At 41.9% G+C, this 16803-nt stretch overlaps 1 pseudogene; it reads right to left on the bottom strand.

Annotated features, from left to right (window-relative positions):
* Nucleotides 1-11088: 11088 nt before the first annotated feature.
* LOC143876601 (ADP,ATP carrier protein 3, mitochondrial pseudogene) lies at nt 11089-12269 on the bottom strand (annotated as a pseudogene).
* Between the last annotated feature and the right edge of the window lie 4534 nt (nt 12270-16803).

Here is a 16803-nt window from a genome sequence, read left to right as displayed (position 1 = left end):
TTAATTCTGCACGTTCTTCAGGAGATAAAATTTTGCCAATTCGAATCTCCCGAATCAAGGTTTCATCACCTATATTCACAGTTTCAATTTCCTCTTCGAGTGGTTTTGCTCGGCGACTCTCATCCTGTTGAATCATGTATTTGATTTCAGGGGGAGTGTCGTCGGCATCTTCATCAGAGGGGGAGTCTTGATTATTATTATTAAGATTATCAGATTCTGAAGCAGAAACATTAGAAATAAAAGTAGAGACAGGAATGTACACAGAAGAATCTTTTATTTCATTGAATGTTGAATCAAGTACATCAAATGATGAATTACCCACATCGGGCTTTACAATAGATTCTTGAAACAAATTTATAGACTCAACGTATAGATTGACATTTGTGTCAATTGACTCTGAACTATGTACTGAAAGAATATCTGATTCAGCATCTGACTCAATTCCATTGGAAGAAGGGGAATCACCATCGACCTCGGAAGACTCAACCTTTATAGTACCTGCATCAAAAGAATTGTTAGAATAAACAGACTCTGAATCAGACTCAAAGACTGACATGGACTTACGAACAACAGACTTTTTTGAAGGGACACGACTGTTTAGGTAAGTAACCTGAGGTATGACCTGAAAGGTCCAGTTAGTCAATGGTTCCTCTGCCGGGGTGATTAAGTGAGTAGGATTCAGAATCACGGCCCTCTGATCAATCACAGCAATAATCTGCGAATCTTCAAGGAACATTGAATTTAGCAGGTTCGGCTCTATATGCTCTGCCCAATCAGCTTCTGACTCAGCTTCTGAAATCTGCCTACCAGTCTGATTGTCTTCTAACTGCACATCGAAGAAAATTTCAAAACCTGGCAACCTCTGTCCTGAATTCTCATCTAGCCAAGTTTCGGCAAAACCACAGAAAGGGACATCTGCACCCTCTTGTCTGAACCGGCCATTCATTGTCAAATTAATTGGCGCCATTGGTAATTCTAACCCTCTTCGGCGACATTCAGCCCATTTTCGCATCAACTGCTTCATCTCTTTAACCTCTTTCTTTGAGGGCTTGTATCCCAGCCCAAATAGACCGTTGAAGGATTCGAACTCAGGAAATTCGGTCAAACCCTGATGGTATTTCCCCAGCCCTGCACCTGGCATGTATCCCTGTCGACGAACCATTCGAACGACATTCGAGTTTGTACTGGTCAGAAAACAAATTTCCTCATTCATAGCTTCCTTGAAGGTGATGACACTCACCTCTAGTGAGAACCCAGTCAAACTAATATCCTCAGCTTTCTCCATAGATAGGTCCTGAGTAATCAGCCCTACTTCAAGGTCCGGGTCTCCCTTTACTGTTACTACTCCGTTTTTACGAAGAAATTTCAGTTTTTGGTGAAGAGAGGATGGAACAACCCCGAACTTGTGCAACCAAGGGCGCCCAAGTAATAGCAAAAATGAGGCTTTGATGTCCAAGACCTGGAATTCTATTTCGAAGTCTTCTCCTCCGATTTGAATTTCAGTTACCAGGGTTCCGATAACATCTCGGCGAGTACCATCGTACGCCAGAATACCCTGTTCAGATGGGATGAAGTCTGCGGGACCAAACCCAAGAGTTGTAGCTGTACTCAGCGGGCAAACATTCAAAGCAGAGCCATTATCAACCAACACCTCTGGTACTCTCTTCTTGTTACAGACAACTGTGATTTTCAAAGATTTGGTGTGGTCTCGGCCCTCAGAAGGCAAATCATCATCAGTAAAAGACAAGGTCTTAGATACCCTTGTCATGGCAACCAAGCTCACCAATTCATCAGGAGTAGTGTCAACTGAAATCTGTGCTGAATTAAGCTCTTGAAGGACTAATTTTCTGTGCTTGGACGAGGCCATGAGTAAACCCCATACTGAGATATTAGCCTGAGTCTTCTTCAGCTGCTTCAACAAGCTCTCTTCCTCCTCATCCACACTGACCTTGTTCTGCCTCGGATTCTCTGCATTCCTTGCAAATTCTGCAGGATTTTCAACACACAATTCCTGAGGCTTGAATACACGCCCACCACGGGTCATATGACGCATCTCATCACAATGGTTATCCAACAACAATAACTCATCTTCTTCGAAATCTTCAGCCCTTAAGACATAAGGAGCTGTCCTTGTATTTCTAGCACCGTCAATCTGAAATGTACTCATCTGAGATGAAGACGATTCAGCCAATTCATCATCGTCAAATGAAATTATATAAGGCTTCCTCCTTTCTAATGCTTCCAGCTCCCCATCATCAAACGTCATGACATAGGCTTTTTCTGGGGTAATGGTACAAATGAGAGTTGAAGGATCAAGCGAAGGCTCATCAGTAAAGATGGCATTGGTAGTAGAAGGAGGCATGGCATGATGGTTGGGAAGTGGGTTCTGAGTGACGTTTGGTCTCTCCACTGCCAATTCATTTTTGTCAATCATATTTTGAATGGCATGCTTCAAGGCCAAACAATTCTCAGTCAAATGCCCTGGACCTCTATGATATTCACAATATTGGTCCATCTTCCAGAATGTGGGTAAGGGATTGGGTGGAGGTTTGATATCCGGGAGCCGGATCTTCCTGTCTTTCATAAGCCTTTTGAATATCATTATTATAGGATATGGAAGAGGATCAAACTTTCTGTCAAAGGTACCTCTCCTTGGCGCTCTGGCAGCTTCTGCAGCAACTCTGGCCACAGGCCTGGTGTAACTGACAGCATGAACTTCCTTGGGCGGGACCATAGGTCTTTTCCCATCTCGGATCTCTGTAGAAACCTTTGCTCTCAGACCCTTTGCTATAGCATCTTCAGTCTGAGTACCAGTCTTGATTAGATGATCAAAACTCGGATAATGCTGAGGTGCCAGAAAATGGAAATACTGAGGAGACAAACTCTTCAGAACTAGCTTTATCTGCTCTGATTCAGTCATTCTCTGGCTTAGCTGAGCGGATTTGCGTCTCCAACGCCTGATAAAGAAAGTAAAGGTCTCTTGAGGACCTTGCTTCAACTGCTTTAGGTCCCTCTTTGTGACCTCAATACCTTCTTCCATCGAGAACTGCTCTATCAATTTCTCAGAAATGTCCTCTAGGGTTCTCACTTCTTCAGGTTTCAACCTTAAGAACCACTTCTTTGCGATTCCTGTCAGAGAAATCGGGAACAACTGGCCCATTTGCTCACGGCTCAAACCGTACTGCTGGGATAAAATGATAAACCACCTCATGTGGTTACGCGGGCACCCGGTTCCGTCATATTTATCATAATCAGGAGCTTTGAAGTTGGGCGGCAGAGATACTGTTGAAGACAGTATTAATTCGGAGACATCAAATTTCTTTGGCCCCTGCACCTTCATTTGCTCCATGTCATGAGCCATCTTACTGAATTTCTCAGACATCTCTTTTTCAAATTTTTCAAATTTTTCTTTTTCTCTATCAACCCCTGGAGCGCAATACTCTGCGGCGTATTGGGCATCATCTATATCAGCCTCAAAGGGCGAGATATCAGGTCTACGCGCTTCCGGAGATGCAGCACGAGTATGCTGAAGTACCGGTCTAGAGGTGGAAGTCTTATCACTTATCTGGGTCTTCATACATGCCATCTCCTCTTTCATCCCCGCCATGTCTCGGGTGAGATTCTTCATCATCTCTTGCATACTGAGCAGAAGGTCAGTCGAGTCAGTCATCTGGTTCACTTCAAAGGAACCGGAAGACTCTGGTGAAGGAGGTAAATGTACTGCGGATGACACAGGAGAATCAAAGTGACGAACAAGTCTAGACACTGAAGTAGGTCTAGACCAGGCAGGTTTAGCTTGGGAGTCCTTTTTGGGAGCGATGGTTGCTATCTTTCAGAATCCTGATTGGAAGTTAACAAACTAGATTAAATGATTGACAAATGAAATAAGATAGTTTGCACCAATAGAGAGAAAATAAAAACAAACATCCTTTGTATTGATTATATTGACAGGTTACAACACCAGCGATTGGTTACATGAAAAAAAATGATGAAACCCTGAATTGCCAGCTGTCTATAACATGTATCAAGTAAAATTTCTTTCTTTAAATTTTCATCTATAATGAAATCAGATTTACAATTTTTGACTCTGATTATATTCAAGTAAAACAAATGAAAACAATAAAAGAAATGACAATCTCGATCCAAAGATCCTTATGGTTCACCAATTCGAGCTCTTCGGAATGCAGGCTCTCCAAATACTCCTCCCTTTCGGAGCTTAAACATGAAAGCGGATCTCCTCTCCGTGACTTTGTTTCTCCAAGCAGCTACTATGGATGCAATGAGGTCAGGAGTAAGGTCTTCACAACAAGGTGGTGTAATGACCTTAGGAGGACACAAAATTCCAATAATCTGGGAAGGAAAACACAAAGGTGCATAGAAAGATGATTTTTCTAAACCCATAAGATGGACAAATGAGTACGGGCAAGTACTGGTAATAATTTGTGGACATGATTGACTCACCCAACGAATTTGATTTTCTCCTATGGTCTGCAACCAATGGTGCCATTCATTAAGCTGAGGTTGCTTAATCTTTACCTTCCAGGAATGGAAACTCTTAAGGGTGTACTCAATGCGGTTTGGTGGTTGAAGGATAGTGAGTTTTTCACATAACCACACGTATAACAGTTTGGCACATCCAAAAAAGTTATCCTGCACCTTTCTACTAGCGATAAAGTCTAACCCATAAAAGGTTTCAGCCAGCATAGTAGGGACAGGATTTCTCCCCTCATTTATCTGATCTATTATTGTCAACAAAGTGAAAGGAGCGGCACTAGAGTCTCTGCGAAGGACATGACGTGCAAAGACAGCAAATACTAAGGCGCTACGTCGACACTGCTGAAAACGGGAGTCAGTAGGATCGACGTTTTTAGAAAACAGTTCGATGAGAGCTTGAAATTGCACATTTTTCTCAGTTAAGCATGGCAAAGTTTTCACGATCTTATTTTCAAAAAGTTTGCAAAAAAGATCATGAGGGGAGTCTGTGCTTGAAGGTCGGATCCAGAGTCCCTCGGGAGGAAGCTCTAACAAGGCACACCAGTCCTCAAATATAGGACAGAGTTGAAAGGACCCGAATCGGAAGACATGGAAAACAGGATCCCAACATCTAGCAGCTGCTTGAAGAAACTTCCAATTTATACCGCGACTATTCAGATGAGCAAATGAACCGATGAAACGCTCAGCCACACTCCATTCTTCACACCTCAGCGGAAAAGATTTAATGGTCTCGGCTATCCACTTGTCTAACAGATTATTCGCCATGATCAGACCTGACACTCAGATAGAACAAGATGATAAGGGAGAGAAGATAACCTTTAATTAAACAATAAGAATGAATTTGACAATCAAATATATGGGAAGGATACAATCTGGGACATGGAATTTTTCATCAAAGATGAGAGATCATCAAGAGATCAGACAATAGATCACGGCCATAAAATGACAAAAGTAGGTCGCAAACCGGATCTAAATCTGGCGATGAATATCATCAACTATGCGATCAAAAGGATCAGAATGATAGATCATGGTCATAGGGATAACGGACAAGCCATCAACCAGATCTAAGACATAACAGGTTGACAAATAAGGATCTAATCCTACTGAATGATGTATACATGGGAATCCAGATAAGGTAGACCGACTCCAAAGGATAGCAATCATGTTTAACATATTTTTGGATAAAATCCAGCAGCATAACGGCTATACAAGGAGGTCAAGGTCCAAACTAAGTAAACTGACTCTAAAGAGTAGCAGTCATGCTCGAAATGTTCTGCGAAAAAAAATCGACAGCATAACAGCTAAACAAGAAAGTCAAGAGAAGGCAAACTCACGGTTTTCCTAACTCTAAGAAATAGCGATTATGCTCAAAATATTCTGCGAAAAATTCGGCAGCATAACGACGCTAGACAAGGAAGTCAAGAAAAGGCAAACTCACGGTTTTCCTAACTCTAAGAAATAGCGGTTATGCTCAAAATATTCTGCGAAAAATTCGGCAGCCTAACGACGCTAGACAAGGAAGTCAAGAAAAGGCAAACTCGCGGTTTTCTTAACTCTAAGAAATAGCGGTTATGCTCAAAATATTCTGCGGAAAATTCGGCAGCATAACGACGCTAGACAAGGGATCCTCGTAACTCAATCAAAGATATATGAATAATGATTACCAGAGAAAGGCGATCAACTGAAAGACTGACCAAAGGTGAGAATGTACAACAACAGGTCAAATCCTATAACGAAGAGATCAAGGACCAAACCTGGCCAAGGAAATGGCAGTAAAAAAAAGCCATTGACTAGATATAAATCTGAATAACGAATGGATATAACCAATTGAAATGAATAAGGAACTCTACCTAAGAGGAGAACCCTAATATACATAATCAGTATATATAAGTATATACATATACACACAAATCCTAACCAGGGGCACCAGCCCTAATTCTAATCTAGCGGAGTCAAGAAAATGTCGACTCAAGACAGACTGATAAGTGTGCTAGGACCGTGTTGTAGCCATATAAAATGAGCTACCCTAGTCTATAAATGGGGCAAAGCTCCTAACTCTAGGCTCCACATGTGTGAGCAACACATGTTCGACCCTATATGAATGCAATACAGATGTATATAAACACAGGTATTTCCTAGTTGGATTTCACTAGGCCAGTAAGTATATACATAATATATAAAAACAAAGTAGGGCTCCGGACTCAATCTAAAAGGTACTATGCGTATGAAACATACTTAACATGTATAACACAAGTACGCCCCGTGTCATACATAGTATGCTTCATTGCTCATCGGCTGCTGTAGACAAAAGTACGCCCAATGTCTACGACTGCAGCTCTAGCGCATAGCTTGGAAATAGATTCAACAGTACCATCAGGGTGAAGACATCCCAGTCGGGTACGCATTGAATCTATCCCGTGGAGCCAAGAAGGAAAAACAATGAAAATAAATAACAAATATGATAATGCATGATGTGTAGTGTGTGAATCCCTCGTTTTAATTACGCACCTGTCTGGCGCCCCTGGATTCTAACGATAGAATTCCCATTTAAAATGATTTTAACTCAAATTTCTCCAAAGTTAGTAAAAATGGCATTTTTATAGAGTTAGGCAATGTTTCAAAAAAATCCCCAGCAGAGTCGCCAGCCTGTGGACCCCGATCCGAGATAGGCGGCGAGGGAACGGGTCCCCACACCATCCGGATCATCCACGTGTGAAGGAGAGCTCTACCAAGGAACTCTCAAAACGGATGCCACCCTCATAGCATAGCACGAGTGGCGATATAAAAGAAAGAGATATGTCTCGATCCGGAACCGAGGTTCGAAACCGAGACATACCTGAAATAAACTCAGAGTCGCCATCCATGGATATGCCATGGAACCCTAAAATCAAATCCTCTGTGCAATGGATAACCAGAAATATATATGGGTTCGTGCCTGGTTACGAATGGGGAAGGTCTGAGAGCACCCCCGATTCGTCCGAGTGCAAGCACTTGGTCTCTTATGCCATTTATTATTAACTCCAAAGAAGTTTGGATAAAAATCATCTGAAATTGGAACAATCCTCAAGAATCGTCTACCTAAGCATGCATTTCCTGAGGATAAAGATAATAAACACATAAAATAAAATGAAAAATGTGCCACCTAAGCACAGCTAGGTTATGAGTGACAAACCTAAAGGGTGTCTAAGTTCTGATGTGCAAACACATGCAAGCCACAGCAAAAGGTATAGGATCAGTACGAAAAAGTAAGAAAACACATCAAAACATATAATAACAACATAATAAATCCTAAGACTCTAAATTATTAGCCCGAGTCCTCGGATGGTCTGGTATTCATCCAAAGAAGCCTACGTATCCCCGCCTCCACGAGAATCAAGGCAACGTAGTTCTTCGCGCCTATTCTAAGCTATGATGCCTAAGACACCTAGACCTCTATCCTAGACTCGATCTAAAAGACCGGACTAGTTATTAAAGTTTATTATATGATTATTTAAATTCCAGTGAATTGTGGATTTTAGGACACCCTATATGCCCTAACTAAATGCAGATTAGCCCTAGGCTAATGCAGGTGGTTCCTACAACCTATGTGTAACTAGGCTGTATTTCCTAAGAAAAACCAAAGGTGGACTAACGTATCCTACTCTAGTCATCACTCGGCGATGTGGATCGCCGACTGACCGGACGGAGGCGCTCCTATAACTCTAGGACAGACCCCTAACTCTAAAACAAGCACACAGCAAACAAACAAGACAAAGGTCAAATCCTAACTCTAAACTCTCTATCTAGGACAAAGTCCTAACTCTAAAGGAAGAGCTTTTTAAAATCAAATGCTTATTCAAAAAAAAAGTTTAAAACCTTATTTACAAAAGTTTGGCTGGACTTGGGATGTAAATCCCAAGCTGCACTACGTACCTCGGAAGAGGATCAAGCCAACGTAGTTCGAAACGAACTCTCTAACTACTAATTTTAAAACACTCAACACTTTAGGCTTTTTAAGGTTTTTCAGATGTTTTTGATGTTTTAAATTTTTAATGTTTTTGAATTTTTAAAATATTCAATGTTTTTGGATTTTAAAACTTTTTCCAATGTTTTTGAAATTTAAAGAGTTTTCCACCCTTTTGGTCAAAGACCTAAGGGAATATACAAAGCAAAACCCTAGGGCTATACCCTAGGGCAAATAGGGGAAACCCCTAAGCAAATAACACTATCAAAAGCAAAGGTAAACGAATCAAAGATTCTCTAATAACACTCCTAAAAGGACAAATGAGTCAAAGACTCTCTAATAACACTATCTAAAGGACGAGCGAGTCAAGGACTCTCCAGCAAAATCATCCAAAGGACGAATGAGTCAAAGACTCTCTAAAAGGAAAGAGAACATGAGTCAAAGACTCTCTAAGAGAGAAAACACGAGTGAAAGACTCCACTGACAACAACTAAAGGATATACGAGTCAAAGACTCTTTAAAAGATGGAAACACGAGCCAAAGACTCCAAAAACACCGACTAAAGGATATACGAGTCAAAGACTCTCTAAGAGATAGAAACACGAGTCAAAGACTCCAAAAACACCGACTAAAGGATATACGAGTCAAAGACTCTCTAAGAGATAGAAACACGAGTCAAAGACTCCAAAAACACCGACTAAAGGATAAATGAGTCAAAGACTCTCTAAAAGAGAAAGATTGAGTCAGAACTCTTTAATAACAACACCTGAAAGACAAATGAGTCTAAGACTCTCCTACAACACTACTGAAAAGACAAATGAGTCAAAGACTCTCTAATAACGCCACCTAAAAGGCGAATGAGTCAAAGACTCTCTAATAACACCATCTAAAGGATGAATGAATCAAAGACTCTCTAATCAAGGCTGACTCCTATGCGAATGGACTATCGACTAAGGAGAAGCTTACAAGCAAAAGGAATAAGAGACCTTGTGCATATTTGGTAAAGGTAAAACACCCAGCCAGGCCGGACAGCTACCTAGCCCTAGGGTGCAACAAATGTGCAACCCAATACCCATAAGGGTAGGGGTATGAAGCCAAGCCGAGTAGGGTGTTCTTCCAAAACCAAACGGCGCACTCTAATAACACCATCTAAAGGATGAATGAGTCAAAGACTCTTTAATCAAAACCGACTCCTATGCGAATGGACTATCGACTAAGGAGAAACTTACAAGCAAAAGGAATAAGAGACCTTGTGCACATTTGGCAAAGGTAGAACACCCAACCGGGCCGGACAGCTACCTAGCCATCAGGGTGCAACAAATGTGCAACCAGATACCCATATAGGATAGGGGTATGAAGCCAAGCCGAGTAGGGTGTTCTCCCAAAAAACCAAACAACGCACAAAGAGGAGATCTAACGAGAGAATGAGACCAGGCGGGTCTCCTAAACACACACAAAGATGAGCTCTAAGCGACGAGGCTTGCCTCCAGAGGAGAACTGCCTAACGAGACAAAACGTGTCTCCTAGAAAGGACATCTCTAATAAGACCAAATGGTCTCCTAAAATAGGAAAAGAAACTACCATCTAAAGGAAGAAATGAGTCAAAGACTCCCTAACAGTGCTATCCAAAGGACGAGTGAGCCAAAAGCTCTCTAATACTAGACTTAAAGGAAGAATGAGTCAAAAACTCTCCAATAAAAACACCTGAAAGGAGAGTGCTTACGAGACTAAGTAAGTCTCCTAAGAAAGACTCCCAGTACATCCATCATTGTCCTGGCAATGATTAAAGACAAAGGCAACTAACAGACCTAGTTGGTCTCCAACTAGCGAGGGTATAAGCTGAGATACAACTTAGAGAAGAACTCTATAAATGAGGCAAGGCATGCCTCCTATGGGTACACCATCCATCAAGATCAAGGTGATCCCCCCGAGATTAAGCTACAAATGAGGCGTGCCTCCAAAGGAGGATCGCCTAATGAGACAAAGTATGTCTCCTAGTACAGGTTCTAGTATCTAAAAAAAGTCTAAAAGAAATATAGAAGACTGCATTAGTCTAATCAAAATAGAGAAGAAAAAAACTACCAGGTAATCTCAAATTTCCATTCAATTATTATAAAAACAAATCAAGTATTAGCAAAGTATGATTTACAACTAAAGAGTGCACAATCTGTAAGAACAGCAATCATAAGATGATAAACAACATTGAATTAGTCCAGACCAGCCGCTGGATAGCCTAATAAAGTAAAAACAATATCAAACACTTCAAAGCCAACCACAAACCCCAATACGGGGACTCAGCGAGATCAGATGATGCCAAAGTAATCATCTGATTTCAATACACATATAATATTCCTACAAACCGCCTTGAAATCAGACAGTACTCATGTCGATAATATCGAATAGAGTAGTCATCTGATTTCCTCCTTCAATTAAACAATTTATTGAAATAAAATTAATTAGCCCAGACCAGCCGCTGGGTAGCCTAATGAAATAAAAGAAAGTATGATAAAGTTTCAAGATAATCTCACCTGAATAATCCATTCATCACCATCTTCAAAACCTAACTCAAAGCTTAGTATAAGAAGAGAATATATATAAAAAAGAAATCAAAAGATTATGATAATTCTAATTTATACAAATTGTAGTGCGTAACATGGGACATCAACTTGTGCAGATCCAAGTGTAAAGCGGTGAGCCATAAAACATAAAGACGGGCTCCAAGTAACCTCATCATTGCCCAGAGAAGGGTTCTTCTTTTTTTTTTTTTTTTTTTTTTTTAAATATGGTTAAAAGAAATCCAAAAGGTTGGGTAGGCCTACTAAACAAAAGAGGGGAGCGCTACTTGGATTGAACGAGTCCCCTAAAGATGGGCTTGGGCTAGCGCCTTCATCGCCCTGTACCAATCGAGTAGGACGCCAGCCCCGCTCCAATCGCTACACCCCAACCCAGTAGAAAACTCGCCAAGAAACTATCCTACAACTAACCAGTTAGCATGACTGGCTTTAGAGAATCATACAATCTAAAGAAGAGCCTACGATATACAATAATCCCGACACATGAGAAGCTAAATCCACGGTAAAGCCCATCAATGTCATCGGATTTCATGGTTTTCCCGTAGACGCCGACCAGATCGTCAAACTGCCTTCACCTCCCTTCTTGGAAGCCTTGGCATCATTGGCTAGACGGGCTTGGGCATAATCGAGAGAGTAGACAAAGAAAAAGGGAAGAGACACCAGCGACACCTTCGGATACTAAGCTCCCGGCAAACCATTTCCAGTACCTATCTCTGCCTTTCTTGAAGTTGAACAGCCGCTTGAAGTAGTCCTTGAAAGCAAAGTTCAAGGCCCGGGTGGGGAAGTACCGGATAACATTGGCTGCATTTTCTCTCCACAATGCACTGAAGCCTTCATCCTTTATGGCTCTTGCAAAGCAATCTGCAATTCCCTTGTAGGGTTCTGAGAGTCTACCACCCTTAATCATCTCATCCTGGTTCTGGATCAAGAGCTTCACCCGCTCAATTGGTGCGGCAGCTGTTTTGGAGACGGCAGCAGAAACTTCTCCCATTAGGAAATCAATAAGGAAGCAAGAGACACCTTTCTCTGCTGGCTTGGACGAATACAGGTGATAGAGGTGAGACAATTGATAACCCATGACTCCCACTTCCGTGGTATGGCTGAAACAGAGGACCCTGTAGACCTTCATTTTCATATGCACCGGACAGATTGCGGACGCCAGCATTCCTGGCATGAAAGTTGGGAGAAAGTCTGGAGAAGAGTTAAGACCGCCCATGTATCTTCGTAATTATAGATGGATGATGTGATCCATCAGCCATCTTTACAACTCAGTGCGTTGACTCGAGGGAAGGCTACTGAGAAGCCTTATCCTTCTCTCCTTTGTTTGCGGGGAGGATTGGGTGCAAACCTAAGGCAGCAGCATGGACAGCAACTATGCTAGAATGGGGGCATGATTGGGTGCAAATCTGGGCCAGCAGCATGGACAGCAACTATGCTAGAAACAGGGACAGTATTGGGTATAAACCTGGGCCAGCAGCATGGACAGCAACTATGCTAGAAACAGGGACAGTATTGGGTATAAACCTGGGCCAGCAGCATGGACAGCAACTATGCTAGAAACAGGGACAGTATTGGGTATAAACTTGGGGCAGCAACATGGACAGCAACTATGCAGAAACAGGGCAGTATTGGGTGTAAACCTGGGGTAGCAGTATGGACAGCAAATATACGCGTTTTAATCAAGCTAAAATGACTACTACCAAGTATATAGCCTGAACTCTATTGAAAACCAAATTGTAAAAAAAAAATAACTGATTCTTATACCTGTGGTAATGCCTTAATTCTCAAGAGAGAAATATCTAAACATGCATTTGAAAAACATTTATACCATATGACAGTAAGAGTCAAACATGCATTAACCAATTATATTTGGACCACACAGAGATAAGATATTGACCATTACAAACTGATTACATTGTCCTACTCCTGAAACGGGAGTAAATAAATGAAAGAACATTACTCATGATATACGAAATGAAATTGATAAGAATTTATTTACTCATCCATTTTAATCATAACCATCCTTCAAACTGAAATCTATGCATTGGCAGCTCTATTTACAAAGCTTGTCAATCATTTAAATTTGCACGTGTGCCAAGGAATACAACCAAACCCTTCCTAAAGTTGTACCCACACTTTCTGCCAGACAGCAAGAAGGAGATTTTTATTTTATTTTAGTGGAAGCAGCATGTCATTAATCTGGAGAAAGGAAACTTTTGGGCTGAGATTACATAATTGGGCTCAAAATTCAAAGATGTAACAGTGTGACAGGCTACTAATAAGTTATTGTAACTCATACAAATGAAAGGCTGATGCCAAAATTATCAGCTAAACATGCCTTGGAGCATTAGGCCATGAACAAGGGACTAAAAAGTTGAAGCTCAAAGGTACTATAGTAGCACCAATATATCCAGCAACAAGGGAACTTAAAACTTCACTCAAGCTTTTAATCAAACATTGGTGTAGGCATTAATAGCACCATGATAGCAATTAGAAGGAAAAAAAATAATAATAATAATAGTAAGCTTCTAAATCTCCACCACAACAAGCATCTATTTAAAACATATCAATTCCCATCTCCATTTAAAATGAGTGAGGGAAAATTCTAATATCAAACCAAAATTCTCTGGTCCCTCATTCTTTCAACATGAACATAGTTAATCTCAGTGTGATGACTCTGTGATAAAAATAATTATAAATAAAACCACAGATCTACCATTCCAAATGAGTAAGTAGGCTTTTAAAGAACAAGATTAACATTTCGAATACAACAGGAATGATTGTCAAAAATTGATTTAATAATTTCTTATCAGGAAAATTAAAATCAAGCTAAATCAGCCACCGAACAATCATAGCAGAAATTTTTAAAGTAAAAAAAAATCAACCAGATCTCAGAAATCCTGTAAAATGATGATGAAAACCTTACTTGATTTGTATGAATCTCTCCAATTCCCGCTCAATACTCTCTACGTGCTCTACTCCAATTTGATAACAGATCTCCTTGCCTTGATCTCTGATACGATAACCTCCAATAAGTAGATCCGAATTCTCAATTTAATGAAACAAAGGAAATCTAAGCCTATGAAACTCAGATCTGAGAATTTGGTAGGAATCCGGTTATATCTTGTAGGAGGAGATGAAAATTCAAGGTCTACAGTTCAACACAAAGAAGAAAATGAGAAGATGATAGATCTAAAGAGGAAAGAGCAGATCTAGAGTTTCAAAAACAGAGTAAAGCTCTCATGGCCAAAAGAAAGATTTGAGAAGAAGATAAGGTATTTGAAAAGAAAATCTCACCGGAAATCAATCAGAATCTGGTAAATTTGATCGGAGAGACGATCGGAGTATCGTCGGTGATCGGAGAACTAATCGAATCCTGATCGAAAAAAATGGCTGAGGACTCAGATCTGGTAACGAAGGAGACGGCTATGATGGGAATAGTATCTGGAGACGTGAATTGAGGTAATGAACGAAAAAATAAAAGGAGAAAAAAAAGAAGAAGAAGGTAGGGCGGATTCCGGTGAAGCCTCCCGGGGAAGATGACTGGAAAAGGAAATCCCCTTTTCCAATCTCTCACTCTCTCTTTCTCTCTCTCTCACTCTTTCTCTTCTCAGATCTGAGATCTCAGATCTGAGATTTCAAATTTCAGATCTGAGATTTCAGATCTCAGATCCTGGAATCTCGCAGAGCTTGGAGGTGGGAGAGGTGGCGGTGGAGGAAATAGAAGAAGAAGAAATGGAGGCCGGAAGTGATGGAGGTGGGATTCGGCCGGAGTTGCAGAGGTGAGATTCGGCCGGAGTTGCAGAGATCAAGAAGAAGAAGAAGAAGAAGAAGAAGAAGAAGAAGAAGAAGAAGGAGATGGGGATGGTGATCGGAGATGGTGAAGATGGTGACCGGAATCGGGTAAGGTGATGGCCGCCGACGAGGCCGGAGAAAACAATCGGCGGAGGAAAATGAAAACCCAAAAATCTTTCTTCTCTCGCTCTCTCTCTCTGCTTAAAAAAACAAAAAACGAAAGATGAACAGTGCCTTCGAATTTTTTGGTTTTTTTGTATATATATAAAAAAAAAATTGTTGATATCGGCACTCCACTTATGGATAAGGCGCGCGAACTATTAGTTGCACTCTTCCCGCTTTGTCTTATTAGACAAAAGGCAAAAATTCGGCTATTTTACAAAAAGACACCCCCCTGTGCGGATAATTTGCCCCCCTTCTGCATTTATACAACGACACTGACTCGGTCCGTTCGCAGGGCAAACCAACTCGGATTTCGACGAAATTTTACAGGGACCTATGGGGGACCCTAACCTAGCTTAGGGTGCAATTTGGGACCCTAACTCACTGGTTTGATGAGATTGCGCACAACTAATTGCGAACCTGGGTCCGGTCAAAATGGGGTGTCTACAGAATGACCAACCCGGAGTGTTACTCCGGACAGGCCATTCGACACTCAAGTCAGTATGAGCAGGAGTGCAGAGCGAGTTTAAGAGTGGTGGGTGAGAAGTTATTACCCTTTTTATGAGCTTTGGAAGCCCTTTTATAGAGGAAAAACTGGGGTAGTTGGGGAGTTATTACTCCAGGACAGGTGTCGGCCAGCTATAGGTTCGAGCTCACCTACTCTGCTGTAATTACCAAACTACCCCTGCCGACGCGAGTCTGCGGTGGGCCATCCTCGGGCCACGTGTCGACAGCTAATAGGCTGCTGTTTTTATACCCCATCAGTTGCCCCCATGTTCTCCAAGTCATTATGGTGACTTGGGGAAGTGTGGTGAGTTACATCTCTGATCGGTGGGAGTCTGTCTGGCCTGGGAATCAGTCCGGAAATTTGTCAGTTCAGCCTGTGAGTCAGTCCGGAAATTTGTTAGTCCGGCCTGTGAGTCAGTCCAGGAAATTTGTCAGTCCGGCCTAGGAATCAGTCCGAAAATTTGTCAGTCCGGCTTGGGCCGGACTGATTTTTGTCGTGTAGTGAGACGCGTCATATCCAGTCCGGCTTGGGCCGGACTGATTTTTGTCGTGTAGCAAGACGCGTCATATCAGTCCGGCTTGGAAAATCAGTGCGGCCAACCCGTCAGTCAGGCCTGGAAATCAGTCCGGAAATTTGTCAGTCCGGCCTGGGAATCAATCCGAAAATTTGTCAGTCCGGCTTGGGCCGGACTGATTTTTGTCGTGTAGCGAGACGCGTCATATCCAGTCCGGCTTGGGCCGGACTGATTTTTGTGGTGTAGCAAGACGCGTCATATCCAGTCCAGCTTGGAAAATCAGTGTGGCCAAGCCGTCAGTCCGGCCTGGAAAAGCAGTGCGGCCAAGCCGCCAGTCCGGCCTGGAAAAGCAGTGCGGCCAAGCCGTCAGTGCGGCCTGGAAAATCAGTTCGGCCAAGCCGTCAATTCGGCCTGGAAAAGCAATGCGGCCAAGCCGTTAGTTCGGCGTGGAAAAGCAGTGCGGCCAAGCTGTCAGTTCGGCCTGGAAAAGCAGTGCGGCCAAGCCGTCAATCCGGCCTGAAAAATGTAGACACCCACATTTTGCTTTACTTTAACCAACAATAACCTAATATATGTTTTAGGTCATTAATATCTTGATCTGACTTTACGGATCATCAATCGGGACAAAATAAGATAGGGTCACTTCATAGCCCGAACCCTGATTCCATTCCGAGACCCGATTTCCGTAAATCGTTAGATCAATGGCAGATCTTGACCTGGGTCTAACCATCCAAAACCACCTAACCTCTCCTCTCATCCTAACCATACAAACCTCACCTAACCTCACCTAACCTCTCCTCTCATCCTAACCATC

This window comes from Tasmannia lanceolata, unplaced genomic scaffold (assembly GCF_043159265.1).
Source record: "Tasmannia lanceolata isolate RefF3 unplaced genomic scaffold, GAP_Taslan_0.1 ptg000005l, whole genome shotgun sequence".
Classification (NCBI taxonomy): Eukaryota; Viridiplantae; Streptophyta; class Magnoliopsida; order Canellales; family Winteraceae; genus Tasmannia; species Tasmannia lanceolata.
Note: the sequence above shows the minus strand (reverse complement) of the source record. Positions and strands in the feature narration are given on the sequence as shown.